The 27,320-nt window shown below is 44.9% G+C and overlaps 1 long non-coding RNA gene across 1 annotated transcript; it reads right to left on the reverse strand.

The window, feature by feature from the left end:
* Positions 1 to 606: 606 nt before the first annotated feature.
* On the reverse strand, positions 607 to 27,320 carry LOC136619791 (uncharacterized). Its single transcript, XR_010791032.1, has 4 exons — positions 27,274 to 27,320; positions 1,980 to 2,069; positions 1,840 to 1,905; positions 607 to 1,097 (listed from the first exon to the last, which is right to left on the reverse strand). It is a non-coding gene; the product is annotated as an uncharacterized lncRNA (long non-coding RNA).

Below are 27,320 nucleotides of genomic sequence, written 5' to 3' on the forward strand. Positions count from 1 at the left end.
AGGCAGATAGATAGAGAGAGGCAGATAGATAGAGAGAGGCAGACAGATAGATAGAGAGAGGCAGACAGATACACAGGCATACAGATATATATGTGTGTCAAAATACATACACACACAACCCACAGTTTGTGTGTGTATATATTATACACACTAACATACGCATATGTAGTCATGTATATACATAATGATAAAACGATTAGTGATTATAGTCGAGACGTTCCAAATAAAAAAACCACACACTATATTTCACAAAAAAATGTATTAACATTTTAAAATCTGTAAAGCCTGAATACAAAATTGCACAAATTAAAACATCCTACAAGTTCAACTGGAAATCCAAATTGCTTTCAGTCGGGTCCATGTAGAACTGGAAACCAGTGTAATTTCCTTGCGGATCAGGGTAAGCTGTCCGTATTGATTTAATCACACACGCTGGTATGGGGATTCTATTGTTTTTCCCCAAGAATCCATGTATCCACGCTGTATAAGAGCGATATGCGCCCACACGCATAACCCTAAGAAAAAACGAAAGGAAATATATTAATATTTCTAAACTTATTAAAAAATTTTTAATAGTCTACATGAAAACAAAAAAAAAAAGACGCATTGATATCTTATGTTTTTCCATGTTGCCTTTTTCACTAACCTTTTTTCCTTTTCAAATAAACTTTTTCCTTTGTTAAAAATTATACTTGCATTGTCTTGTGTGTTGTACAATAAAATTGTAATAAATACCTATTGTTTGTGGTGTCGTACTGTCTCCGGGTGACCAGTGCAGATAGTCTTATCGCGTGTTCTATGTTTTCGCGCACAAGCGCATACTGAGCAAATAACGGATGTTGTGTAACACATACGCAAGCTTCTGGTAACATCTGTAGGACTACTTCGTGTTCTCGACAACAGACACACTCTGCCACTGTGGGCATGCAAATGCACTGCCCACAGTGACACCACTCTTTGTTGGCAAGCCTGCCATGGGGATCTTCAGTGGATCCTGAAGCACCCGCTTCTGGTGCACCCTGCGGATCGTTTTGAAAACACTGGAGACTGCTTATGTCCGCCTGAGCATATAGCGAGTCTGCCAGTTGTTGTTGAACCTAAGAAGGGATTAATATGAAGAATACTGTATTTAATGTTTTAGGAAAAAAGGAAGGGGTACATTTTTAATTGTATGGTGTTGCTGAAAGCGGCATGATCATCCTTATTAGGCAGGGCACAGATTCCTGTATGTATATGTGCATACATACACAGACGTACGTACGAGTTTGTATGTATATACACAGATGTACGTACGTGTTTGTATGTATATACTGACTTACGGGTGTGTATGCATTAACACGTACACGCGTGCGTACCAGTGTATGCCTAAACACGTACACGCGTGTGTCTGTGTGTGTATATATATATATATATATATTAAATATAATGTGTGTGTACACACGTAATTAAGTGTGACTGTATATACACATACACTCGTTCCTACGTGTGACTGTATATACACATACACTCGTTCCTACGTGTGACTGTATATACACATACACTCGTTCCTACGTGTGTATGTATATACAGATACACACGTACGTTCGTGTGTATATACATACACACGCGCATGTGTGTATATACACACACACACACATGTGTGTATGTATATACACACGTGTGTGTATGTATATACACACACACACGTGTGTGTATGTATATACACACACACACACACGTGTGTGTATGTATATACACACATGAAATAATGTATTGAAATAATAAATTGTACAGGACTGATGCATAGTTGCGGTTTCAAACAATAAACAAAAAAAATTTTATACATATTTCAACACATACTGCCGAATAATGCCGAGTTTCGGGGAAATCCTCATCATTTTCCTCGCTATCAGATTAAAAGTCCTGCTAAAAAAAAAAAAATGTATTCTGTTTATTACCATTGGTTTGCTGCAACCTTTCTATTTTCAGCAAAAACTTACCTCTCCAAAAGAATCGGATGAATAATCAAGCTCCTCAAATTCAAGATCTTCCTGGTACATGTTTGTTCTTGAATTGGACTACAAAAAAAACTTTAAAAAAAACAAAAAAACACCAAGTTAGTGGCACTTCAATAACAGTTATGGAAGCAGCAGCATTTTCTAATAACAATCTTTAAAGGTCCATGGCAGGCATAATTTAGGCAAATTTTAGATTGATTACTGGGCGATTGTGGACAGATTGTTGATAGCTAGCATTATCCGCAGTCTGTAGGCAGATAGCATGCATATTGTATGTAGAATGCAGGTTAATAGTGTCGATTGAAGGCAGTGTTTGTGTGTAGATTGCATGCAGATGCTATGTCTATTCCATGCAAATTTTCCGAAGATTGCATGATAATTGTATGAATGAATTGTGCGGAATGTATGCTGATTCAAAGCGGTTTGCAGTCACATGCACATTGCAGCACACGGCAGGCAAATGGAAGCACACGGCAGGCCCCCCAAAAAAAAGAAGCACACGGCAGGCACCAAAAAAAAAACAAAAAAAACATGGAAGCACACGGCAGGCACATGGAAGCACACGGCAGGCAGAAAAAAGAAAAAAAAAAAAAGGACATGGCAGGCACACGGAAGCACACGGCAGGCACAGAAAAAAAAGCAGCACATGGCAGGCACACAGAAGCACACGGCAGGCACATGTTAGAACCCGGCAGGCACATGGAAGCACACAGCAGGCACAAAAAAAAAAAAAAAGGGAAGCACACGGCAGGCAAAAAACAAAATAAAACAAAAAACACATGGAAGGCACACGGCAGGTATATGGAAGCACACGGCAGGCACAAAAAAACGAGAACACGCCAGGCACATAGAAGCACACGGCAGGCACCAAAAAAAATAAAAAATACCCCTGGCAGGCACACGGCAGGCACATAAAAGCACACGGCAAGCACAAAAAAATAAAATAAAATACACTGCAGGCACATGAAAGCACACGGCAGGCACAAAAATAAAGAAAAAAAAAAAAAAGCCGGCACAAAAAAAAATTTAAAAAAAAATACACGGCAGGCACATGAAAGCACACGGTAGGCACAAAAAAAAAAAAATAAGCACATGGCAGGCGAATGGAAGCAGGCGGCATGCACAATAAACACTGCAGTCGCGATAGCAGCACACAGCAGGAAAAAAAAAACGCAGCACATGGCAGGCACTGTAAAAATGTAAGACACATTACTATACAGGGCAAGTACAATACATTTTTCATGCACAGACTCACTGCATAAGGCAATGATCCTGTGCTAATAAAAGCATGAAAGAGTACCGCGGAAAGGTGCACTTACCTGCGCTTCTGTGTGGTCAAGAGATGGGAGAAACAGCTGTTTGCTGTTTTCTCCGGTAGACTCCACCTCCCGCTGTGACGCTTTCTGCCGACCAGCCAATGTGGCGGCTGGAGCGGCGTTTCATTCATTTGCAAGTGCACGCCTCCACCGATGACGTCAGTCACCTGCTCACGTGACCGGCGTCTCGGGAGCGCGCATGAAGGCCTCCAGGAAGAGCGAGCATTGCACCGTGGAACGCACCCAGGGACAACGCAGGCGCCATCTTACATGGAGAAGTTTAAAAGTTATTATTTCTGCTAAACTGTAAGTAGGATGCGGTTTATAACCGCTCAAAAGGGCTGCTTTATGACGGGGGGTGACAGGGGGAATGGGCTAATAATATAAAATTTTGCGGTTTTGCCTCGGACAACCCCTTTAAAACAAATTAAATTTCAGAAAAGCTTTGGGAGCTCAAGATGAATGTTTATGCGAAATCCAAGAAGCTGTTGTACAAACAGGTAAACTAAACATAATAATTCAAACTAATTGACTTTGAAGTTAATTTTTGTTTATTTAGCATCTATGAAAATATACCTACTTATCTTAACTCTAAGCTGCTCCATTACTTTACTGGGAATATAAAGTTTTGTGCTTAGCTTAAAGCCATATATAAAAGTTCTTCTAAATGTATATAGTATGATCATTTTCCTTAGGACTCTAAAATGTGGCAAAAAATGCCATTCTCACACCGTTATCCTACCAGCTGCAGGGTGTATTTTTTAGTGCTGTGCCACAGCTGCTGCAGAACATCAAAATATACACTATCAAAATAATTTTCAGACATGAATGTCTCTTTACTTCTAAGGCCGGAATCACACAGGCGAGAAACTTGCGCCAGTTTTCTGCGATGCAAGAGCCCGGAAAATGACACAACTATGAAATGTATTTTTTTCAATGTGTTTATTCCCATGTGCGACTTTTCTCTTTATGTGATCCTGCGAGAATTAAAAACCGCAGCATGTCCTGTCTTGTTTCAGAATGGTATGTCTTCTTGCCCATGTGTTCCTAAGGACCCTCTGTATTCTCGCATTGCCTTGTGTTGTCTTGCAATGTTTCTGTGATGCATTTTCATGCGTATTGCTATGGGAATATATGCAAATTTAAGCGGACGTGCTCATCAGCTTCTTAGCAGTGTGGAGGCCTGTTTGGAGCAGCGTGGAGGCAGGAGTTGTTGGCAACTTTCAAAAACACGACATACGTTTATATAGACGAGGAGCACTTGATCTATCTGGTGCAGGGGCACCCCATCCTGTGGTACATCAGGAGAGTGGAGTACCATATCAGGAGCCGGAGGGACTTGGTGTAGGAGGAAGTTGCAGAGCTTCTTTTAGGGAAGCAGTGGGAGTCCCCACACTCCCTCCACAATACTGATGCCAGCCATAAGCCCCGTTCCCTGCAAATGATGCAACAGAATACCCGCCTGTATCACATCTTGTATCCAAGCTAAAGGCAGCCCAATAGGTTACTAGAGCCTCCATGCCCCCCTGTATCACAATTTGCATCCAAGCTAGAGGCAGCCCAACAGAGTACTAGAGCCTCAATGCCCCCATATCCCATCTTGCATCCAGGCTAGAGGCGGTACAACAGGGTACTAGAGCCTCCATGCCTGCCCATATCACATCTTTTATCTAAGCAGGAGATGGTACAACGGGGTACTAGTGCCTCCATAGCCACCCATATCATATCTTGCATCCAAGCTAGAGGTGGTACAACAGGGTACTAGAGCCTTCATGCATGCTGTACCACATCTTGCATCCAAGCTAGAGGCCGTACAACAGGATACTAGAGCCTCTATGCCCACCGTTATCACATCTTGTATGCAAGCTAGAGGCAGTACAACAGGGTATTAGAGCCTCCATGCTGCCCTTATCACATCTTGTATGTAAGCTAGAGGTGGTACAGCAGACTACTAGAGCCTCCATGAGAAGGAAATATATATATCCTTGTAGGTAGATAAGAGAAAACAATGGAATATATACATTTATATAGATATAGTTATGTGCCTTTCTTTTTATATGTATACTAACTTTATTCTCATATGTACTAACTCTATGAAAAACTTAATACTTCGCCTTACATCAGATATGCCAAGATGCTTTGCAAGGCAAACAGAGAAAGAATGTCCAAAGAAACTGGATGAAGGTTAAAGTGAAGGAGAGAAGAGATATGGAGAATGCATGCTTAGCTGCTTTTTTAGAATTGAGTGGGTGATTCTTTGCACTGGAGTTAATTGAATATGTGATTTTCTGTACATAAGCCAGAGGCGCCATATCAAGATAACGACTGTTCAACTATGCATCTGAACTTTCACTATCTCAGGCCGGAAATCCGGACTTTCCATATATGGTTATACGGTGGAGTTGAGCCAATGAGCTCATCACCCATTTCTAGTTATGAGACCAAAGGGTATAAGATCCCATGTAATCTGTAATAAAGCGCGCGGCGCAGTCATGTCCCCGTGTGAGGAACTATACCAGACTTCCGTGTGTGGTGTTTTCTTCCTTACCGCCGGCAGCGGGGCAAGTGGGGTGGGCCTGATTGGTGCTGTACTTAGAATTTCTCTGACAAATGGTGCCGAAACCCGGGACGACAAAACCGGAGCCGTGCAGCCCTGTCCACCCGGATCCACGCCACGGGGAAGCCGTCCTGCTGCAACCGAGCCTGATCAACTCACAGAACTCCAGGTAAGACCAGCATATATTTATGTTGTGTTTTACACTGCGAGTCTTGCAGCAGGAGGGACTATCTGTGTTTTGTGACCGGACGGGTTGGGTTAAGAGTTCTACACGGTAACTCGTGTGGGCTTCGGGTTTGCCGTCATGGACCACTGACCGTGATATGCGCACCAATCGCTCACCCAGAAACTAGTCTGTAGTCTATTTGTACTTTGAAGTCCATAGTGTTTTAACAATAGTGGAGATTGTTGTATCTGCAGAATTTTTTTTCCTCTTACTTTTCATTTTGTCTCATAGTAGAAGGGACCCTCGGTTTTAGTTTAGTTAGTTAATGGTTTAGCAGAGGAGGAGATGCACTCTATGAGATAGGTCTCATAGAAGAAGGGACCCTCGATTTTAGTTTAGTTAGTTAATGGTTTAGCTGAGGAGGAGATGCACTCTATGAGATAGGTCTCATAGAAAAAGGGACTCTCGGTTGTTTTGCCTTATATATGGGGCTAACGATTTGATTTCAGAGAGATGCATTCTGTGAGGCTGGTTCCATAGGAGAAAGGACCCTCGGTTGTTTTGCCGGTATATAAGGGGCTGACAATTTGGAATTAAGAGGGATGCACTCTATGGAGCGTGTTATTATTATTGTTGTTGTTCTAATATGCGTAAGATCTTATTAAAGAAGACAGAGCCCTTTATGGGCCGCCGCCGTGCGGATCAATTGGTGGAGGAGAGACAGGAGTTCCAATGTGTAAAATGTAAGAAAACTTATGAAAATGTGTAACAAGGACCCGCACGGTAGATTACAGCATGGTGTCTGGGAGGAGGTCTTTAGGACCAAGAAGCGTGCCTTGAAAGACCAAGGTTTGCTAGAAAGTGCTGGAGTGAGGAGGAGAGAGAGACAGTCAGAGAAAGTTAAGTATGTACACATTATTTGTTTAGTAAAGTATCCGTAAGTGAAATGTTGGAAAGTACAGTAAGTGATCAAGAGGGTGTCGGGAGAGTGTCTATTGAAGGTTACATTGGCAGTTAGGTAGGGAGAGAAATATGGGGAACAAGCAAAGTCGAGAAGAAGGTTACAATGCATGTGATTTGTTGGCAAAGAGAGAGGAAAAGGTGTATAATATGTATAATCCATACTAGATGGATATATATATGTGTATATACTGTATGTGCAAATGGTTAACTGAACTTGCTTTTAGATGAGAAAGATTGTTTACATGAAGCTGCAGAGCTTGTGTTTAGTTTTCAAGGTCAAGCGATAAAGTAGAGAGAATGAAATAATGACCCTGGAAAATATCTTTGCTTGCTTAAATGGAATGAAAGCTTATAATGAATTTAATTAATTATACTGTCTTACAAGGCAGGAAATATAGCAATTTCTAAGGTATATTCTTACTTATACAGGGGTTGAAAATGCAAAACAACTCAGTCAGTGAATGCATATTCGGAGAGATAACAGTTGGTTTTACAAAGGTGGGGGCTTTCAGATTTCACTCCAAACTCAGGGTCACAGAAACTAAAATACTTTAGCGTTTAATATAGCATATAATAGCTTCAGTAAATAAGAAAGAGAGAATGTCTCAGTCACTCAGCAAACTTTTTTCACATAATTTGTCAAAGATAGCGCTCATTCACAATCTCATCTCAATAGAATCATGTACTTTATAACATTATAGCACTCACCTCAATGTTTTTCAACTGATGTATGTTTGTTTGTCAAACTTTTTTTTGTCTGTGCGTCTGTGTGTACTGGGACACCTTCAATAGGGGGTGACGGAGCAGACTTGAGCGCATGGATGGATGAAAGTTAATGCCCAGTGCTCAGGCTGTGATGAATGTGGGATGTGTGATGCAGATATTGACTAGGGATGGAGGTCCCCCCCATGCATGGGACTTTACTTGGTTGTGATGTGGATGCTTGGACGGTTAAGCTGAAATGAAGGTGTGAAAAAAAAAGACGCAAGCGACCAATATCGAAGGGGTGGAGCTAGATGATGTAAAGGACGTAATGTTTCATCCCTCTTGTCCACAAGGGAGGGGGTGAGGATCTTGAGCAGCTAGTAAAAGTTTTTTTGTTTTTTTTTCTCTCTCTCAAATTTGATAAGACATTGCAGGCAGGATCAGATTAATAATGAATTTGCTTAAAGGATATCACATTTCCAATATTAATAGATGTTTGTAGATTATTCTGCCCCGATGTAACTCATGTCTCTGTTATTGGTGCTAACATCTTACAGGCCTTATCTGCATCCATCAAATCTTTTTACAATGTGATACTACCTTGAACTCGGCTACTCTTCTTACAATTGAGTATCCTGGTTCAAAGGGGGGGGGGGGAGAAGGCATAGGTGATCTAGGTATTGCAAATCAGCCATTTTTAAATTTTTTGCAACAAGATTCTGATCTTTTTGAAATAGAATATCAGCCTGATTGTCTAGCATTGATGCAACAAGAAAATTTAAGTTTTAAAAAGTTACTGAAAGCCCTTGTTAACAATGCATATTTTGAGTTGTTTTTTATAGATGGTACCAGGGTGATTGACGACTCCACACTGGATATGTAGTGGTCACACAACAAGATGTCCTAAAAGCAGAATGCTCCGCATGTCGCAGTACAAGAAGCGGAACTAAAAAGGCCATCACTGAGGCGAGTAGAGTGGCCACAGGTAAGACGGCAACCTTTTACACTGACTACTAGAGCCTCCTTTCAAGGGGTCAGTTTTTCACAATAAATTATCCTTTTGCACTGATATTGTAATCACTTACTTGTATAAAATATCAGAGAGAAAGTTTCATTCCATTCCAACAACTTCTCTTATGGGAGAGATTGTTTTTTGACAATGAGTGTACATGGCGGATTCTAAATCTGTATGTGGGTTTTGAGAGCAGAATTCAACCTTTAAGACCTAAGGCAAACTGCACCAAAATCCATGGCAAAATTCTTACCATTTTGTTTTTTCATTAAACTAAGCTTTTTATGAAGGGGTAGAAGAAGAACATCTTTTGGGTCCACAAGAGGCTCAGCAACGACATTTTTCTCGGCAGAGTCAAGATTTATTGCAGGCCAGTCCGCTTGAATGTAATTTGATTTCCTATCCCTACTCCAAGTGCTGCAGACCTCTTTTCAAATATTTTCCTATCCCTACTGTCCCACATACATAAAAAGCAACAGTATTTAGTGTACCCCAGTTGCATTCCTAAGAGTACAACCATGACTTTTAGATTTTCCTCTTGTGTTCAGCATATTTGATTGAGTCGAGGAGGGCTGTCATGTTTGCATAAAAGTCTCCTTCACGTGAACTGCATGACCAACAGGAAAAGAAGGAAGACGGTTGCTGTTGTGAAGTAATACAGCTTTCAAACTAAGCTTGGAGGAGTCTATGAATAGCCTCCATTTAGTTGGATCATGGTTCAGATTCAAACATTTTATCCAGCCATTAACGTCGCAGCAAGCAACCAGATTGGTTTTATTCCGAAAAAAAGAAGCAGATCCCCCTGACGTTGGAGAAGACTCCATTGCTGTAGTCTTGACCCTAGAAGTTACGCCTTCTCCTTTGACAAGTCAAGCTTTCGAATGAGATCACTCAATTCCGCGTGACTCAGTCTGTGCCATGTATCATCTTTTACCTCAAAGTCAGGGTCATGGGATGTGGAAGGCTTGTTGAGTTCTTCTTTTTCCACACTTTCTTCAGTTTCTACTTTAAACTCATAATGTTGGGGTGGAATAGGAACTGGTCAACTATCTGAATGTGGAATAGCAGATGGAAGATTTGGGTATTGAACTGTTCCTGTTTTCTTCATTGACAATCCTTCCTTTATAGGCTGAGTCAAGCAGAAATAGCAGTCATCTGTATGGTTTGTAGGCTACTGCCAAACCATAGGCACGGCAAAAGCCATAGATAATTTTTTATTTTTCAGCCAATCTCGTAGTTTAACTGAGCAAGAGTTGAAACATATATGTGGAGCCCATGACTTATCCTGGTCCCCTACATTCATACCAAAATAATGCTGATAGGCAGTCTTTATAAGATTGCGTTTCTGAGACGAAAATGTTATTTCACCACAAATGTAACAAAAATTCTTCACTAAATTTACACATTTTTGTGGCATTTTGATATAGAAAATGTTACACTTCAAAGGCACTCCAAAACCAGAAATTCTGAGAAAAGGTAAAGCAAAAACAATATGAAACTCAGTCATAGCAACACTTATTATGTTTATAACCTACAAACATATGGAGAACGTTGTGTTATGTCAGATGAGAGGTGTGAGAACTACCCCCACCCCAAAAAAACCTCCAACAAAATAAGAATGTAAACTCTAAGAAATGATATGTCACTGTATCTCCAAAGTAAGAGCTAATCGGTCATTTTTATGTTGATTTTTGAATTCAGCAGATGAAAATACATAAGAATACGCTAATTTTGAGCCCGAAACAAAATCATCATTGGGCAGTGTAATCAATGTTAAATTTGTACGGCTTCTAAATGGTTAAAAAAACGAAAGCTTTTCAAATCTGCATCCAAAATAAGGTAAACGGATGGAAATATATATCCTAGCAAAAATGTGTACAGTATGTTTGTACATATTTATTATATTACAATTGAAAATGTGAAAAAATGAGAATTTAAAAAAAAATTGCCCAATTTTGGCGCTTTTAATAAATATACACAAATATTATTGGACTGATAATTTGCACTCACAATGCCTAGGCCTGTGTTCCTTCCAGATTCCGTGGGGTCTGCTCTGACTCGTACTTTCGCTGCTGCAGGGAGGAAAAAGTCTCTCTGACGGCTGGGTCCACCATCTTTGTATCACTATCTCCCTGGCTTGTGATTGGCTCAGACTGGCTGGTCTGAGACTCAGCTTTCCCTCTTGTGTCCGATCTCTCCTACCACATCTTCTCTTCTCTGTCTCTCTCCCTACATTAAACTCTGCCCCCCAATCAATCCTAACCCAGACAGAAACCGCTCACAACACACAGAGCAGGTTAGGGTGACAGGGGTGCAAGAACATACAAGTTGGTTGGGACAACAATGACACAGACATACACACATACACATTCCACATGAGATAGCCAAACAAGAGCTGTGGGGGCCCCAACCTCAGGCAACTACAGTTGTTTGTCTATAATTGTCCTGTATATAACAACCAGTCCACATTTTTTACTAATTAATGTAGAAAAAGAGTTAATTACAAAGGGTTCACTTACTTTTTCTTGTAGCTATATGATATTAAAATCCCTTTTAATTCAGAATTGATCAGGAACTGTCAATCAACACCAGTGCACTGAAACTGCAAATATTAACCCCTTCAGCATTTGTATTTGTTGATGCACCATGCAGCTACAATGTATATATACATCCTCTACTTTAGCGGCACATCTTATCGTGTAGCTTTCTGCCAGTAGGTTAGCTCTTGCTAATAAACAGTGAGGAATGTAGTGGTCAAAATGAGTCAAATTACCAGCTAGCGACAGGCGAAACCAGAAAATTGAAATGGGGATCTTTGTTCTCAGGTCTTCTATTGATGATAGGCATGGGTGGACTGGCCAGTGAACTCACCAGGAAAATTCCCAGTGGGTCGATTGGGTCCTGGGGCCGGTGCTGGGGGTGACAATTTTTATTTTTTAATTTGACTGCAGAAGTGACATAAAATAAAAAAAACACATTTACTCACCTGGGTCTGTCTTCTCGGCTCATGGGCTCTGAAGTTCACTCAGCATTGGTTTTGCACTGATTTTCACATTACACGGTCACGTGGTTGCTACAATCAGTCTCCAGCCTCACCAATGCTAGGGACTGGCACTAGACGTAGCGATTACATGACCATGAAACCCAGGTGAGTGTATGTGGCTTTTAATTTTAATGCATACAATAGGGGGCAAAGGGGATATTATTATTATGATCAGGAGGAGTATTCTTATTACCAAAAGAAGGACAAGTGAGGCATTATTTTTATTACTAGAAGGTGGCCATGAGGGGCATTATTATTACTGAACGGGGACAGTAGGGGCATTGTTACTTAAAGGAGCCTGTATAGGATTTTATTACTTAGTGAGAGTATAAAAGAAGGCACTTTTACTTTGTATGGGGCACTAAAAGTGGTACTTACTCTGTGGTGCCTACAGAGAGCACAAAAAGGGAATACTCTTATGCTTTATTACTATCTGGGCCACTCTGGATAGGAAGATTATGTAGAAGTATGCAAAACAAAGGCAGGTGGCTAGAAAATTGAGGAGTCACAGATGTCTATGTGTCAAATTCTGCAGACACAGGTTGTGACTGGGAGAAGTCATGATCGCAGTCTGGGCCATATGGATAAAAGGGAAGGGGTATTGGTATTCTTTAAAACCCTTTACTTTCCTAGCACATAGCCAGGTCGCTTTCTCAATTATAACACATTTAATCAATTGATCTTTTTTTAATCATAAGACCTTATCATTATACCATTATTACAACTATTAACCCTTTCCAATCCAATTTGTATCCTGGTTTTCCTAGGGGACTTACTCTTTTTCTGCTGTTATACAATGGCGCTATCTGTTGGCTAAAGCAAGTACTGCATGAGGTGACACGTTGGATAGGCTCCGACAGCAGAGAGGCTGGCAATATACAGTAAGAGAACCCCGATGGACGTCTTCTAACATCGGAGCTGTACAGCCTTAAATCATAATGTCTTCAGACATCAGACAGTGGATTGGAAAGGGTTAAGACATTGCAAAGGCTGGTCATGTTAGTAGCCTAGCTGTAATAAAACAGCAGAATGCTGCTACTATAATGCATCATTATCACTTATCTATGTAGGAAAAAAACTGCTGAAAATTTGCACCATTTGCAAGAATTTTGACCATGACATGAAACCGCAATTATGTTTCTTTCTGTTTCTCCTAATTCATGTGGATTGTACACTATAACCATAATGGTGGAATAAATTGTATATTCAGTTGTATCTGTGAGTGGTCAAAACTAATCCTAAAGCCTTATGTCCACTTGCATGCACGGATTACACTGCTGAATCCCTGTGTGCACGGGGACATGGAGAGGAGAAGAACATTATCTTACCTCACCGAATCCAGCGCGGCTCCCCTCCGTACAGGCTGGATCTTCTTTCTTCAGCACTGCGGATGTGTCTGGGCTTTTTTTTTTTCCTTCAAATCTCCTGCTTTCCTGTGGATTTGTAGCACCTCCACAGTGACAGCTGCAGGTGTGCTGTGGTGAGGGTGGATTCCATTGATTTCAATAGAACCCGTCGCTGTTGGACCCGCTGGAAATTGAAGCATGCTGCGATTCCTTCCTATGCGTGCATCTCGCACACTGGAAAAAAAATCATATCCGCATGCTTTTACTTGCCATGCGGATGGTAATACATCCCTATGGGTGGCAAGACGCGCAGATCTCCTGTGCAGGAGACACGCACGGATTTTATAATTAAAATCCGCACCTGGACATCGGGTCTTCACAAAGGAGCTGGCTGGTTAAAACATAGTTATGTTTCATATAAAATAACTACTTTTATAGTAATGGGATTTGTCTGGTTTTTTTAACCATAAACTCTGTGGAACTGTACAGGGAAAGCTCTGTGCCCTATAGCAAGTACAAAATCATAGTAAGGTAAGTTCTGCCACCTAGAGGCAAAACATAGAAATGGCAGGGACAATGATAAATATAAGGTTCTGCACATGGGCAGGGAAATACATGTCACCATTACACACTAAATGGGAAACCACTGGGTAACACTGACATGGAAAAGGACTTGGAGGTTTTAGTTAACTGTAAACTTAACTGAAGTAACCAGTGTCAGGCAGCTGCTGCCAAGGCAAATAGGATCATCAGATGCATTAAAAGAGGTCTAGGGGCACTCAGGAAGGACGTATCAGAGCCTGAGCGGGTACAAAGGCGGGCAACTGAAGTAATAAACGTAATGGGCGGACTACAATACCCAGGGAGGTTATCAAAATTGGGATTATTTAGTTTAGAAAAAAGACAGCTGAGGGGCGACCGAATAACTATGTATAAATATATCAGGGGACAATACAGCGATCTCTCCCATCGTCTGTTTATACCCAGGACTGTGACTGTAACAAGGGGCACCCTCTACATCTAGAGTAAAGAAGGTTTCTACACCGATATAGAAGGGGGTTCTTTACTCTAAGAGCAGTGAGACTATGGAACTCTCAGCCTGAGGACGTGGTGATGGCAAAGTTGGTAAAAGAATATAAGAGGGGCCTGGACGCCTTTCTTGAGCGATACAATCTTACATGTTATATCACTGATTACTACAGAAGGTTTGGTGATCCGGGGATTATTCTAATCGCCAGATTGGAGTCATGGAGGATTTTTTTCCCCCTGTGATATCGCTGCGCTTTTTTCAATGGGAACGCAGCGATATTGCAGCATGAAAAAAACGCTAGTGGGTAAAAGCCCTAAGGCCTCCTGTCCACGGGCAATTCTGCATTGCGTTATCCGCGGCGATAATCCACATGCGGGTAACACAATGAACGCTTGCCATAGGACAACTATGGAAAGCGCAGCCCGATGTACACAAATGGAAATCCGCCACAATTTTCCGCTCAAGTATAAAATTTGCGGCATGTCACGATATTTTCCTCGATGAACCTATCATAATGATAGGATAATTGCGGTGACTTTAGTGTCCTTCCACGATAGAAATCTGCTTGCCCGCGGGCGTAAAACCGCAACACCCATGAACAGGCAGCCTTAGTGCTCCCCCCTCTGCCATAGGGGAGGAGGGGGAAGCAATAAAAGGTCTTCGCGATCAGCCTATATTAATGATAGGCTCACCACGAAGAGTCGCTGCATGCAGCAATTTTAATCACACGAGCGGAAAATCGCTTTCATTTTCTGCTTGTGTGCAGTAGGCTACGCTTTCCATAGTAATCCTGGCATGCGAGTTCCGTGTGCGATTTATTGCCACGAATCTCGCAATGACACCTCGCCCATGGACATCCAGCCTCATTGAGGAAAATTGGCTTCTACCTCACTGTTTGTTTGTTTATTTGCCTTCCTTTGGATCAACATTTGGGAGTAATAGGCTCACCTGGATGGATGTGTCTTTTTTCAGCATGAGAGTGCATTCACATGAGCTTGTACATACATAGGTGCACACAAAACCGCGCACCCATGTACATGCACAAACATGCATGAATGCAGGTCTGTGTCCATTGCCCTCAATGGGGCCACGGCTGCTGTTGGCGGCCCCATTGCAATCACAGAAAATGGCCGTTAATTACTGACTGAGGAGTGCATATAGATGCATCCTCTCACCATGCAGGTAGCTGACTACCAAATGGAGGAGCCAATAACACCTGTGCAGGACCCCCCTCACTATCAAGAGGCAGTGTGAGTGGTTGTTTTATCGGTCTCCTGCACAGGTGTTATTGGCTCCTCCATTTGGTGGTCAGCTACCTGCATGGTGAGAGGATGCATCTATATGCACTCCTTACTCAGTAAGTAACGGCCATTTTCTGTGATTGTTTTTAATTCTTGATTTCCCCTTCTGTGATGCATTTATATTAGTGTAGGGACCCACTACAACGCAAGGAACCGTGAAGTGGCTAGTGGGCTCATGTATCTTGTCCAACATCCAACCAATGCCTTGCATTTATTATCTATCATTCACATACAGTGTGGCATTAAGACTCCAGGTTGGCGGAATCTGCTCATTCACCTACTCCTGGAACCCCCGTAAAAAATCCTCATGACACTTCTACAGTTGTATATAATTCCTCTCATAAGGAACATTCATACATTATCTCTATAGCTGTTTTAGGTACTGGGTTGGAGCATTAGGTGTAGCAGCCGCAGATGTGGAAAGAGTAGTTGGGGACGAGCCAGGAGTCCGCAATAGGAGGTCTTATGGGCAGAACAAATGGAGTAGATGGGTCGTGTTGTCAAGAGGGAAGCCAGGGGTCGGTATCAGAAGGTCTCAGTGTTGAGTTAGAAATGGAGAAAGTGGGTCACGTTGTCGGAAGGGAAGCCAGGGGTCTTATCAGAAGGTCTTCGTTGAATAGCAGAGAAGCAGGCAGTAGTAGAGCTTGATCAATGGCTGCTGAGGCACAATATTCACGCAAAGGAGGCGGGAACATGGCCTGGTTTATATAAGAGGCTTAATCAGAAACAGAAGCATGGCCATTTTTATATAGGAGGCCTAATCAGGAACATGGTGGGGAGAAGACAGGGAAACAGAGAAGCATGGCTAGGTTTCAGCAGAGGAGCTGTCCAAGACCTGGACAGAGCTGCCGACTGGAGCACAGCAATATTCTTGAGGTGCAAGCGAACTGTTCAGGCCAGAGATTGGATGTAGGGGTAAAGGAGGGATTGGAGTCGAATGGGCCTGTGGTGCCTCACACTGAGATGGAGATGTCAGGATGAGGTCGGTTAGTAGGGGGCGGAAACAGGAGAAGGTCAGTTTTTGGGAGGTTCAGTTTAAGGTAGAGAGTGGACATAGGGTTAGAGACCACGTACATCCGGTTGCATACTGAAGAAACGGTGCTGTAATGTCATGAGAGGAGGTGTATAACTGGGTGTCGTCGGTGTAGAGATGGTACTGACAGCCAAATCTCCTGATGGTCTGTCCTGATGGTAGTGGCTGTGTTAATGGAAAAAAGGAGGGGGCAGAGGACTGAGCCCTGGGGGACCCCAACAGCAAGGGAGGAGGATCAGTAGGGAATAGTTGCCCCTCGATTTAGCCGTTAGGAGGTTGTTTGACACTTTAGTCAGAGCAGTTTCTGTCGAGTGTAGAGGATAGAAGCTGGACTGTAGGAGGTCAAGAGGAGAGTTTTCTGATAGATAGCTTTTAAGGCGGGAGTAAATTAGGCTTTCTAATAATTTGGAGATGAAGGGGAGATTTGAGAAGAGTCGGTAGTTGGCAGCATCGGTCGAGTCAAGAGTCGATTTCTTTAGCAGTTGGGATATGATAGCCTATTTGAATTAGGAGGGGGAGATGCCAGAGTTTTGGGTGTGAACGGTCTGAAGGTCCTGTACATATGGTAGGCTGGTGGGTCTGATGAGATTCTAGGCAGCTTGACAGGCAAAGAGAGGAGGTTATGGTCCGAGAGCGGGATAGGGGAGTTAGTGAAGTGGCAAGCAGAGCAGAGACGGAGAAAGACTAGATCAAGAGTATTGCCATCTCTGTGAGTGGGAGAGGCTGTGAGTTGTGAGAGACCAAGGAAGGAGGTCTACATTTGCTGTAATTGAGCCTCTAGAACATGCAAACTCGTAGACTGTCGAAGTTGGCATCCCAGATGGTCCAATACATGTTCTATTGGCGATAAATCTGGCAACTGGGCAGCCATGGAAGTGTGACAGTGTTGTAGAGACATTCCTAGAAACCCTTGTTGTGGGCGGCCAACTATTATCCTGTTGGAGGCCACCATGAGAGACAACACATGTGCCTGCAGGATGTGCTGAACATATCACTGAGCTGCCATTGTCCCTCGTACCACCACTAGCGGTAGCCGACTGTCATGCAATGGCCCCCAGATCATCACACCAGCAGTGTGAGCAGTGTACCGCTCCACAGCAAAGGCAGGATTGCAGTGTTCACCCTCAGGTCTCCAAACACGAACACAGCCGCCATCAATGCCCAAACTAAACCTGGATTAATCGCTGAAGACAACTGGAATCCACTTTGTAGCATCCAGTTTAATCGTGCATAACACCACTACAAATGGTGATGGTGGGTGTCAAAGGCAGTACACATCATGTGTGCCATGAGACCAAAGGTCCTTTAGCCAAACACCAGGAAATGGATACAACAGATGCAGGGGTCTAACGATGGTGTCACCTGTTTCTGAACTGCTCATACTTGTCGAACGATCATATGATGTTGTCTACTGGTGGTCTGTCGAGGGGGTCCTGAGCCCAGTCCCCTTGTGTGCCCTTACACATCCACTGGTCCCAACACCTCCTAACAGTCTGGTCAGAACGGTCCAGGTGTCGGCAATTCCTTAATATGACCATCCAGCTTCTTACATCCCAAGAAAAACCTTCTGTGTGTCTTAGAGGCGTCTAGTGGTCAACAAGCTCTACACAAGCAGAAGAAGAGGTCACTGCACACAAGTAATCACTGCTAAAAGGGATGAAGCTGATTTTTAATCTGCATGAATTATTTTAGCTCCTGTTGTTCTAGCGTATGAAGCGGGGTTTTAAAAAAAAAACAAGAAAAACCCCAACATATTCTGACTCTTCGAACTTCGCGCCAGTGTGTGTGAGCGTGAAAAGACGGGTCCTGCCGTAACTCTTCTTGCACACAACATGCGAGCGTCCCGGTAGTGGAAACTAAACCAGTGATCAGTGGTTTCGTATCGTCCCATCATGCGGCCACATAACGGCCCGTGTGTTGAGGCCCTTACCAAGGATATTCATCGGGGATCTTACAAGATGCTATATAATACAAACCTGCAGCAAGATAGTGTTACATGAGACTGGATTTATCACCAAATCACAGCAAAATCATGGAGATTCTGATCCTGCCCTTATACTTTGTATTACTAGTCAGCATTATTATAGTATTACTACTGCTGATTCCGGAAGGTCTCAGATGCCCCTCGAATCGCTTCTCTAAGATGTGACAAATGTCTTCTCTAGCAGTATAAGGCTGCTGTCACGCCTGCGTTGGGGTCGCTTCAGGGTTTCCGTCTCTCTGCTCCATTTTTGGAGAAGAGAAACTGAAATAAAACAGAAAACAACTAATCCATTTTTTTCCCATTGATTCCAATGGGGTTTCAATAAAGCAGAAAGGCTTCCGTATGCTTCCATTTCATTAGATTTTCGTTTCTTTGGATGATAAAATAGCGCAGTCTGCAGCGTGATTTTTCTGTTTAAAAAACGTAGGCCTGACAGAATGAAGGCAAACAGAAGCCTTTCTGTTATTTTTCAAACCCCATTGAAATCACTTGGGTAATAAATCATTTTTTCTCTCCTCTAAAAATGGAAACCGTGAACTGACCGTCACGCAGGTGTGAGCGCGGCCTTATTCTGTAATCCCTGTGCCTCGTGTTTTGTATGTGGGATATATGTGTTTGTCAGAACTTCCAAGTCATTTCATGTTTTAGAATCTCAAACATTTTGATCTTAATTAGAGATGAGTGAACCTACTCGTTTTGAGTAATTACTCGATCGAGCACCGCAATTTTCAAGTACTTCCGTACTTGGGTGAAAAGATTCGGGGGGCGCCGGGGGGAGGCGTGGCGGAGCGGGGGATAGCAGCAGGGAACAGGGGGAGCCCTCTCTCTCTCCCTCTCCCCCCCACTCCCGGCTGCAACCCCCCACTCACACACGGCGCCTGCCGAATCTTTTCGCCCGAGTATGGAAGTACTCGAAAATCGCGGCGCTCGGGCGAAAAAAGGGCCTGGCCGAGTACGCTCGCTCATCTCTAATCTTAATGTAACACATACAACAACAGTAGTTTCAGGCTTCCCTCACACAGGCGTTGTGGTAAGCGCTACGATTTATATTGCGGGGCTTTGCAGCATTTTACTTTAGTTTTGATGAGGAACGCGAAACGCTCAAAAATAGAACAAACCCTGCTGGAAAATCACAGCGCTAAAAGTCACTGCAATCGAGCGGCTGTCTGAGCGGTCTAATCGAAAACAATGGGAGCGCTATACCGCGATGCTGAAAACGCCGCTCTAGTCGTGGTAAAAAATGTCTCTATGAGGGAGACCGTAGGCAGGTGTGAAAAATGCTGCAAAGTGAGAATGCTTTCAGAAAGAGAAGAAGTGTTCTCAGTTTCATCAAAAACCAAAATGCAAAGTGAGTGAAGAGAGGAATCTAAATCAGTATTTGGTGTGACCGCCCTTTACCTTCACAACAGCATCAGCTCTTCTAGGAACGCTTGCACACAGTTTGTGAAAGAGCTTGGCAGGGAGGTTGTTCCAGACATCTTGGAGAGCTAAGTACAGATCTTCTGTGGATGTCGGCTTGTGAAACCATTGGTCACGTTTTGCGGGCGTGATTTTAATCGCTTAGTAAGGTTGGACTTGATGGATATTTGTCTGTTTTCAACCTGCATAAACCAAGTAGCTGAAGAGTTTGTGCCTGCTGCTGACGTCTCCTGATGCCCCCCACCGATGACGGTTGTCCCACCAGACCCCTTGTTCCCCGTCTTCCAGTAGTCAGGCCATATTTAGCGTCAGAAACATCCAACACGGACTTCAATGGAAATCCATGGCATAAATCTGCATGTTAACGGTAGATCTCTGACATGGATCTGGATTAGAGCTGCCGTACGTACGCACACCAACTACTTGCATTCAGTCTGTATGTGGATACACCGCTGCAGAATCCACATCAACAAGGGACATGTCACTTCTCTTCTTTCCATGAAGCCTTTGGGCCATGTGCTGTCTGTGGTAAATCCCGGGCAGCACATGACCCCATTATAGCCTATGGGTCTATGCAGATTAACGAGGACCGCTAACTCATCGCATGCTCTATTCCTGTCCGTATCACGCTGATGCATGGCTATGTGCTATATCCAAGTGAGTCCGACAGCACATGTACAAGTGTCTGCGTGTTGTCCGATGCAAGTTAAACCCCAATCACTCGGGCGCAACTTGTACACACGGTAGGTGTGCACACAGACTAATGCAGATTCCACCATGTGAACACGGCCTAATGGATACAAGTAGTAATCTTGTATATACTCTATGCAGCACTAGTTACAGGAGGTCCAACCATGTGAACACGGACTAATGGGTACAAGTAGTAATCTTGTATATACTCTATGCAGCACTAGTTACAGGAGGTCCAACCATGTGAACACGGCCTAATGGGTACAAGTAGTAATCTTGTATATACTCTATGCAGCACTAGTTACAGGAGGTCCAACCATGTGAACACGGCCTAATGGGTACAAGTAGTAATCTTGTATATACTCTATGCAGCACTAGTTACAGGAGGTCCAACCATGTGAACACGGCCTAATGGGTACAAGTAGTAATCTTGTATATACTCTATGCAGCACTAGTTACAGGAGGTCCAACCATGTGAACACGGCCTAATGGGTACAAGTAGTAATGCTGTACATACTCCATGCAGCACTAGTTACAGGAGGTCCAACCATGTGAACACGGCCTAATGGGTACAAGTAGTAATCTTGTATATATAAAGCTGAAAGCCCTCACTGACTGACTGACTCACTGACTGATTGACTGACTCGCCAAAAGTTCTCCAACTTCCCGATATCGTAGAAACATGAATTTTGGCACGAGCATCGATTATCTCCAAAATAGGAAAAGCTAATGGGTCCCAACTCGATTATTCAATTCTAGCGCAAAAGAATTGGCTTCAAAATTTTTTGTGCGGAATGTAATTTTTTCACTTTCCGGTGTCATAGAAATGGGAAATTTGGCACGAGCATTGATTATGTCATAAACAGGAAAAGCTAATGGGTCCCAACACCATTATTCAATTCTATGTGCAAAAGAATTAGCGTCCAAATGTTACGTAGATAATGAAAATCTCTCACTTCCCAATGTCATAAAAACATGAAATTTGACACAAGCATTGATTGTGTCATAAATATGAAAAGTTAATGGGTCCCAACTCGATTAGTCAATTCTAAGCGCAAAAGAATTAGTGTCCAAATTTTATGTACGTAATCTAATTCTCTCACTTCCTGATGACATTTTATATAAAGGAAACGTCGCATGGTTTCCTCCACGTGGTGTTTCCTGGGTAACGCAGAGAACTATGCAAAATGGTGAACATATGTTTTTCTTCAGTATCTCTAAAGTAACCACGACTTCGTAAGATTTTCCGTGTGAACACCAGATAAACACCAGTACCAAATTAACTCGGGCAAAGCCGGGTATATCAGCTAGTCTTGTATATACTCTATGCAGCACTAGTTACAGGAGGTCCAACCATGTGAACACGGCCTAATGGGTACAAGTAGTAATCTTGTATATACTCTATGCAGCACTAGTTACAGGAGGTCCAACCATGTGAACACGGCCTAATGGGTACAAGTAGTAATCTTGTATATACTCTATGCAGCACTAGTTACAGGAGGTCCAACCATGTGAACACGGCCTAATGGGTACAAGTAGTAATCTTGTATATACTCTAAGCAGCACTAGTTACAGAAGGTCATGTGAAAGACCTGTGGATGTGAGGCATTTTCATGTGGCAGCAGCGCCAGCCCCATTGAAAGCAGTGGGAGAACTCTGGGAGATTCTCTGTGACAGCAGCAGCAGGGGATTCCTTCATCCCCGCAGGGAATCGCTTCACCCCAGTCAGGGCTGAAGGGATTTCCCCACCACATCTTAAGGGATTCCCCGAGAGGATGAAGGAATCTCCTGCCGCTGCTGTAATGGAGGATGACCGCGTTCTCCCATTGCTTTCAATAAGCAATGGGCGATATCGCAGCCAGATAGAACATGCTGCGATCTGTTTCTCACATAGCACCGTGCTGCCATGTGGGATAATATCTCTCATGTGTATGAACCTATTAAAATGAATGGGATTCATGTTTGTGCGTCTCGCAACGCAGAAATCTCACCCGATCTTATCAGCCGTGTGAAACTGGCCTTATTCTTTAGTTGCGGGTTTGTAACTAATTGCAACCTCCATCCCCCGGAGACTGAACCTAGCTATCGGGTTGTTCAATATAAAGTTGTCTTCAGGTCCTTTTAGACGAGCCGATTATATTATTGTTCGACCGGGCGAATGGCGTCACCGCGGCCTCGTTCACTTGTGCTCTCTGTTTAGACAGGCAGATCCATTGTTGAATCATTCAGTCTGTATAAACGGAACAATAAGTGAAGGAGCCGATGGTGGCGTATATGCCTGCAGAAAATGAATGAAACGCGAATGAATATCGTTTGTCGTCCAGTCGTTGGCTCGCGTTTAGACTGAACGATTTTTATTCACTTTCGCTTGTTTGAACGATAATCGCTCCGCCTGTAGGCACCTTTAGGCCTCATGTCCACGGGGAAAATCAGGCCCGCTACGAATTCTCCATGGAGAATCTGCAGCGGGTCCCTCCTGCCCCGCGGACATGAGCGCTGAAAATCAGAATAAATCAGAATTAACTCACCTCCCGCACGCTCCGGATACTTCCTTCGCCGCGGCGTCATCTTCTCTGCGTCGCGGCCGGATCTTCTTTCTTCGGCCCGGCGGATGCGCAGGATGACGTCGGTGACGTGCCCCGCGCAAGCGCCGTCCCGAAGCAAAATGATCCGGCCGCGACTGAGAGAAGATGACGCGGCGGCGAAGAGAAGAAACGGAGCGGGTGAGTAAAATCTGATTTTTGTCTCCCGCGGATCCGGACGGCTTCCATAGGCTTCAATAGAAGCCCGCGGGAGCCGTCCCCGCGGGAGACCCGCATGAAAATGGAGCATGGTCCAGATTTTTTCATGCTCCATTTTTTTTTTAAATCACTTTTATTGACCATCCGCGGGTATTTATCTACCCCGCGGGTGGTCAATGCATCCCTATGGGGTGCGGATCCGCGTGCAGGAGAAGAGTTCAAATCTGCTGCGGATTTTAATTCTTTTGCCCGTGGACATGAGCCCTTAGGCCTCATGTCCACGGGGAAAATTAGGCCCGCTACGGATTCTCCATGGAGAATCTGCAGCGGGTCCCTCCTGCCCCGCGGACATGAGCGCTGAAAATAGGAATTTAAAAGAATTTACCCATCCGGAGCGGTTCGGGAAAGTCTTCTCTTCCTCACGGCCGGATCTTCTTTTTCGGCCGGCGGATGAACTCGGCACGTCGCCGGCGTGCCGCGCGCATGCGCCGGGCACATCCGCCGAGCCGAAGCAAGAAAGATCCGGCCGTGAGGAATAGAAGACCTTCCCGGTCCGCTCCGGATGGGTAAATTCTTTTAAATTCCTATTTTAGGTCTCCCGCGGATCCGGACGGCTTCCATAGGCTTCAATAGAAGCCCGCGGGAGCGGTCCCCGCGGGAGACCCGCACGAAAATGGAGCATGGTCCAGATTTTTTCATGCTTCATTTTTTTAAAAATCCCTTTTATTGACGATCCGCGGGTATTTATCTACCCGCGGGTGGTCAATGCATCCCTATGGGACGCGGATCCGCGGGCAGGAGAAGAGTTAAAATCCGCTGCGGATTTTAATTCTTCTTTTGCCCGTGGACATGAGCCCTTAGGGAACTGGGCTGTCATTATTCCGACTACCTGGAGAGGGATGCCCTGCCTGCGGGGGGGCTCATACATTTGGCCCCAGCATGGCCGATAGGCTGCAGCCGCCTGAGGGAAGAGAGGAAGACCTTCAGCTGACGCCAGGCCCGGGAGCGATGGCCAACATAATGACCATATTTGCGCATGCTTTTGCGTACCTAAAGCAAAGGTGTAATAGAACGTCAATGTATTTACTCCGATGAGTGCGTTTTGCACGAGGATTTTGCGTACTTGGACAAAAGTAGGAACTGTCGTATTTTCCTGTGGTTTGTGCAGCAAAGTCCCCCAGAGAAGTCTATGGGAGGAGCGCAAATACGCAAGAGGGAGCGTGAAACACTGCGCAAAACACGGGGAATACAACACATCTGGAGCTTTTAAAGCTAAATGTTTTTTTAATCCACGGAGGGGTGTGTCGTGTGACCTGGCCCTGCGTTCGCACAAAGTACAGAACTACACGCAAACACGAGCGCAAATATACTTAATTCACTATAATGCGCTGCGGCGAGTGTTTTTCTGCATATGGTCGTGTGAAGAAGCTCTAAGGCCGGGCTCACACGGCCAAAAGTGTAAAGCGCAGCGTGGAGCCGGCTGTGACCCTGCATATGGCGGCAAAATCCTACTGCACATGACTGTGTACTCACGCACCCCGCCATGCGCAGCACACCTGTGTCTTTTTATACTCCCCTTAGTGATGATGCGTATACCCCCCGCCCGTATGCATGTAATTGTATATACATACGCGTATATATGCTTGGCAATAGAGAATAATGGGCTCTAACTCACGTATTAATGGTGCTTGTGTATTACGCAGTTCCTTCTGATAAGCGTACAGCAATGTAAGTGATGTTGAGTTACCGCGTATCGCACGGCGTACAGATCCCATGTAATACGCTGTAAACATACGGATGTGTGACTAGCCCTGAGACAGGCTGTGAGGTAACAGCCATCGCAGAACCCTCAGCCACCAGCCATGGCTTCTTCATCTGCCCCAATAGGGCCACCAGCTGCTTCCCTACAGAATGGGGGCCGCTGCCGCAGTGTGTGAACGGCCGTGGGAAGGGGACTGCAGCCGTCTGTCGGGACATGTATTCTGTAGACGGCCCCTGTCGTGACATCCTCCAGGCTGGTGACAGAGCAGAGCCCTCCTCCTCGGCTGCCTCACTCTCCGCCTCAGTGCTACAGTCTCGGACGGAGGACATTACTCCGGTGATGGGAGCCGGGCTGCTGACAGGAGGATGCGGCAGTCATCACTGGCGGGGAACACGGTGAGTCGGGGGAGACGGGAGGATGAGCTGTGATATATCGTGCAGGGGCGTAGCTAGAGGCTCATGGGCCCGGGTGCAAAAGTTTAGCTTGGGGCCCCCTTCCAGACCCGTCCACCCACCACTCCTTTTCACAGCTACTCCTTGTATATCACTTTTAGCTACATTACTGTTTTTTTTAATGACCCATCAATGGATCATTAGTAATCAGGGGTTTTAGATTTTTAAAACATCCAGAACACAAGCCTCAAGGCACGCTTTGCTTCCTCAGGAAAGAAAAAAATAATTCTATATACACATACATAATACAGGCACACATACATTGGAGACAGCATGAGCTAACTTTTATCACATGTTAGGGCTCATGTCCACGACCAGGTTTTCACCACGTATTATGCACACGTGGTAATCCCAGCATGCTCTCTTTCTCTGCGTACCACGTAACGTGAGCCCTGTACACTTGTATGATACACTGCCCATACACATTACATTGTTTTCATACGCATTGTCACTCTAAACAGAGTGGGGAATTAAAAAAAGAATCCCCCTGTGCATGTGCAGTGCTACACAAGGCCATATGTGGTCCCTGCCGGCAGCGTGCATGGTTGGGAAATGTGTGAGATGCCGGTGGTCTCCCACAGTGTTGTAGGCTTACAGCTGTGGCATTGAGCCCTCAGTCACCAATACAGCGGCTCGGTTCTAGCATACCTCTAATAGTGAAGTCAGGTGCCGGCTCGCAGAACCCCCCTCACTCACCCCCACTCCCCATCACACAGAACCCCCCTCACTCACCCCCACTCCCCATCACACAGAACACCCCTCACTCACCCCCACTCCCCATCACACAGAACACCCCTCACTCACCCCCACTCCCCATCACACAGAACCCCCCTCACTCACCCCCACTCCCCATCACACAGAACCCCCCTCACTCACCCCCACTCCCCATCACACAGAACCCCCCTCACTCACCCCCACTCCCCATCACACAGAACCCCCCTCACTCACCCCCACTCCCCATCACACAGAACCCCCCTCACTCACCCCCACTCCCCATCACACAGAACCCCCCTCACTCACCCCCACTCCCCATCACACAGAACCCCCCTCACTCACCCCCACTCCCCATCACACAGAACCCCCCTCACTTACCCCCACTCCCCATCACACAGAACCCCCCTCACTCACCCCCACTCCCCATCACACAGAACCCCCCTCACTTACCCCCACTCCCCATCACACAGAACCCCTCTCACTTACCCCCACTCCCCATCACACAGAACAACCCTCACTCACCCCCACTCCCCATCACACAGAACCCCCCTCACTCACCCCCACTCCCCATCACACAGAACCCCCCTCGCCCCCCCACTCCCTATCACACAGAACCCCCCTCGTTTCCCCCACTCACCATCACACACAGAACCCCCCTCACTCACCCCCACTCCCCATCACACAGAACCCCCCTCACTCACCCCCACTCCCCATCACACAGAACCCCTCTCACCCCCACTCCCCATCACACAGAACCCCCCTCACTCACCCCCACTCCCCATCACACAGAACACCCCTCACTCACCCCCACTCCCCATCACACAGAACCCCCCTCACTCACCCCCACTCCCCATCACACAGAACACCCCTCACTCACCCCCACTCCCCATCACACAGAACCCCCCTCACTCACCCCCACTCCCCATCACACAGAACACCCCTCGTTTCCCCCACTCACCATCACACACAGAACACCCCTCACTCACCCCCCTCCCCCCTCTTAATCATACCGAGGACGTTCCCTCTCACTGACTGCACTTACTTTCACTATGGTCTCTGCGCAGGCAGCCCCTCTTGCACATCGGCGTT

The sequence above is a fragment of the Eleutherodactylus coqui genome, chromosome 3 (assembly GCF_035609145.1).
Source record: "Eleutherodactylus coqui strain aEleCoq1 chromosome 3, aEleCoq1.hap1, whole genome shotgun sequence".
Classification (NCBI taxonomy): domain Eukaryota; kingdom Metazoa; phylum Chordata; class Amphibia; order Anura; family Eleutherodactylidae; genus Eleutherodactylus; species Eleutherodactylus coqui.